Source organism: Petaurus breviceps, unplaced genomic scaffold (assembly GCF_028583685.1).
Source record: "Petaurus breviceps papuanus isolate PSGF00001 unplaced genomic scaffold, PetGlider_PUasm1.0 164, whole genome shotgun sequence".
Lineage (NCBI taxonomy): Eukaryota > Metazoa > Chordata > Mammalia > Diprotodontia > Petauridae > Petaurus > Petaurus breviceps.
In genome coordinates, this window is record NW_027185735.1 from 16,306,408 (window position 1) to 16,310,073 (window position 3,666).

Genomic DNA, 3,666 nt, shown 5'->3' on the forward strand with positions numbered 1-3,666 from the left:
TGGACAGGGGGTGACATCTGGCTTAAGTGATCAGGTATCTGCAGGTGGAGGATATAAGCCTTCAGGAAACAAATCTCACAAACAAGTTTAACAGACGAAAAGTCAAAAAGAAACAAATATAGGGTCAGTCATGCTTCTGGAGTCCATGAACTCACTATCACAGCCTCATTCACAGTAGGATATATATGAGTTAAGGGTACAATTTGGTAATCATCTTCTCCTTAATAAACAACAGTTATGGTATTGTCTTTCTCAAGTGTTATAATCTCCGCAGCCTTTGGAACGTCATCTGGCTTCTGCTTTACCCATACTTTAGCTCCCAATTTTATTCTATTAGTAGAACCAAATCCTTCAGTTCCTCTGATAGTTATTCTAGAAGGAGGGTCAGTTTTCACAAGGGGTATTGTTTCACAAGGAATAATTGAAGTATTCTGTCATTTTAACAAACCCTTATAGGTTCTTCACCCAAATTTTGCAATGTCACAATAATTTCTCCTTGATAATTAGAATCTATCACTTCATATTCCTTGAGCTGCTAAACCTGATTCAGGTAATATCCATCCAAAATGATTTTTAGGGATTCTCATACATATTCTGGTGGAGATGTTTCTTATTTCTTTTCTATTTAACCCAAAGTCCTCTGAACAATGCAAATCATATCCCGCCAAACCAGGAGTTCCCGGATATGGTGCTGGGACACCATATGGTGCTTCACAGTCCAATACTCAATATTTGGGATCTTATATGTTGTTTTCCAATTTGCAGATTTGGGGTCATCATTGTGCCTAGAGGTGTGCTTCTTCCCAATGGTCTATTATTCAAATTACGTAAAGCAGTGAACAAATTATCTTTCCAATGTTGATATGAATTATTAGAACTTAACTTCCTTAACTGTTCTTTCAATAATTCATTCATTCTTTAAATTAACCCAGATGCTTGTGGATAATATGGAATATGATATATCCATTCTATATTGTTTGGTATACAATATCTCTTCATTTCATTACCTTTGAAATGTGACCCATTCTCACTTTAAATCTGCATTGGGATTTCATAATATAGAGTTATGAGATGTAGAGTTTTACAGGTGTTTTTCTGAGTTGCATTCTTATAAGAACAAGCTGCTAGTATACCTGAATAGATGTCAGCACAAGTACATATAAATTTGCATCCTTTATCTTGTGATAGAGGACCAATATAATCTATTTGCCAAATTTGGGCTGGGACTTCCCCCCCCCCCCCGCTATCTCCCCAGTTACTACCTGAGGAACAGTTCGTTCCTTTGCCAATTGATATTCCTCTGCTATCTGTTTTAACAATGAATGAAAGAGACTAATACCTCGATCTTGTGCCCACTGGTGTGTGCCCTGGATCTCTAAATGGCTGGCTTTTTGATGGACCCATTTTGCCAGTACTGGATCATCAGCTGATGTCAGAGTAGGGATAATATGTTGAGTGGCAATCTTTGCTGGTTGATCAACATGTGCATTGTACTCATGTTCTGGTGTTGTGAGGTCCACTTGAGTATCTATGTGAAAAACTGACAAATTAGTAACAAAAGACATGTCCCATATATCTTCCCATAATTTTTTGCCACAGATTTGTTTACCATGAATTTCCCTATTTTGATTTTTCCATATGGGCATCTATGTAGCTAACCCATTAGCTACTGCCCATGAATCAGTGACACTGTCCTCCCTGTTCTGTTTTGATGGTTTGATTTACAGCCATAAATTCAGGATATCGACTGCTTTCCCAGTACTTTCTTTTTAAAATATAACTCGTATGCATTTATTATAGTTGTTTGTAGATAAAGCAATTTTAAGTAGCTATCTGCAATTTTTAAAACAATGCACTGAAAAGAAGTCTTAAATTTCAGACTTTTATTGTATTGCACTAAGGAATAGCAGGATAGTTACACAATGTTCTTTTTCATTTTCTGTTCTGAACATCTAAGGTATAACTTGTAAGTCTTTAAGAATATCTTTTATCACTAGATTGTAACAATAATCAGAATACCAAATTTCTTATTGACTGCTACAAATGAAAACATTTAAAATAACTTTAAATGCATTCCAAGATAATTTAGTATATATTCTCAATAGATTCACTTATGCTTAAGAATTAAAGTATATGAATTTTATGGAACTATTATGGGAGACCCTAGGTCATGCAATGTAGAGGGCTAATATTTAAATGTTAAGGAAAAAAAATCCCACCATCCTTATATCTGCAAATATATCCATGTAATCTACATGATATATGAAGAAACCTATGAGGCTTCCCATAAAGTCACATATACAAAGTTTTCTGTCCTTCAAAAGCACTTGATCTCTACAGCTAGTTTATAATCAGTCAATATTTCAATAAAACCAAAATAAGCTACTAGAAGCTTTTGTAAACAAAAACTTTTAACAGGCTAAGGACAGTCAGTAATTAATACAATTATTCAGAAAATTATGGCTGTTCCTAGGGAGTACAAGTTCAAACCAGTCAATGCCAGAGGTAATCATTTTATACTCATTTTATATGTAATTCCATTTAATTTCTTTGTCTAAGCATAACATATGAAAACAGTCTTTCCACAAATCAAAAACGTGGAAACATTTTAAAAATAAGTAGTCTTTTTTTTTTAAAGTAACTGATCATATTCCATAAGCTAAATCTTGGAAACAGGTTCTTGTTGGACAAAATCCTTTCACTTTGTGGCTTTTGTATGCACTTAACTGGACTGAGTCTGTTGTATATATCATCTTAAGAGCTCACCAAAACATAAATCATGCCATGAGGTAGTAGAAAAATGATAGTAGGTAAAAGGCTAATTTGCACCATCCTTCTTTCTGACAGTATGCTAGAATATCTGCATTCATGATGGTTGTAGGATCATAAAGTCCTGGTCCACTCATCACTGGTCTACTCATATACCTCCAAATATGATATGCCAAGAGCGGCATATTGAGACCCAGTGTAAGCCACTCTGCTGCACAGAGAAAGATGACACAGAAGAAAGCATGGATGAGATATTCTGGAAGTACAAGAGGATTGAGTGTATTACATTGGTCTATAGGATTCTTGTAATCAGTCTTCAGTTCATCAAATGTTATAATGTGCCAGATGGCGAAAAAGATGAGTGCGGTGGTGAGCAGCAGCACCAGCATGTAGCAGAAGGCAGCAAACATGAACGCCATGGCCCAGCGGAAAGATGAAAATGGCGGCAGCCGAAGCGACCCAGGCGAGGGAAGAAGCCCCAGTACTTTCTAAAGTTTGCCTAGTATATGGATTATAGGCTACTTCTTTCCAATGTCAAATATTTTGTTGTCCCATAAGAAACCATGTGTGTTTCTTCTCTTCTTCAGTTAATCCATCATATCCATCATTTCATTGTACTAAAGACTGTACCAACTGTTGCTTTGGTTCAGGAGATGTATCATGTCCCTCATTATCTATACTAGCTATAGATTCATGTAGAGCAGAGACTCTACTTTTGCATGTTTTAGTTCTATTTTCAACATACCACTTCCATTTAATCATGCTAGCCTGTTGGACATGTCCAATTCTGTGAGAAGCTGGGGTGCTCATTACCCAGGTCATAGTAAGGATTCCAGGCCTTAATATCACTTCATGTCTCAGAGTCAGTTGTTCAGTCTCTACCAAAGCCTAATATGC

The 3,666-nt window shown here is 36.1% G+C and overlaps 1 pseudogene; it reads right to left on the reverse strand.

The window, feature by feature from the left end:
* Positions 1 to 1,762: 1,762 nt before the first annotated feature.
* On the reverse strand, positions 1,763 to 3,245 carry LOC138156990 (protein cornichon homolog 1 pseudogene; annotated as a pseudogene).
* Between the last annotated feature and the right edge of the window lie 421 nt (positions 3,246 to 3,666).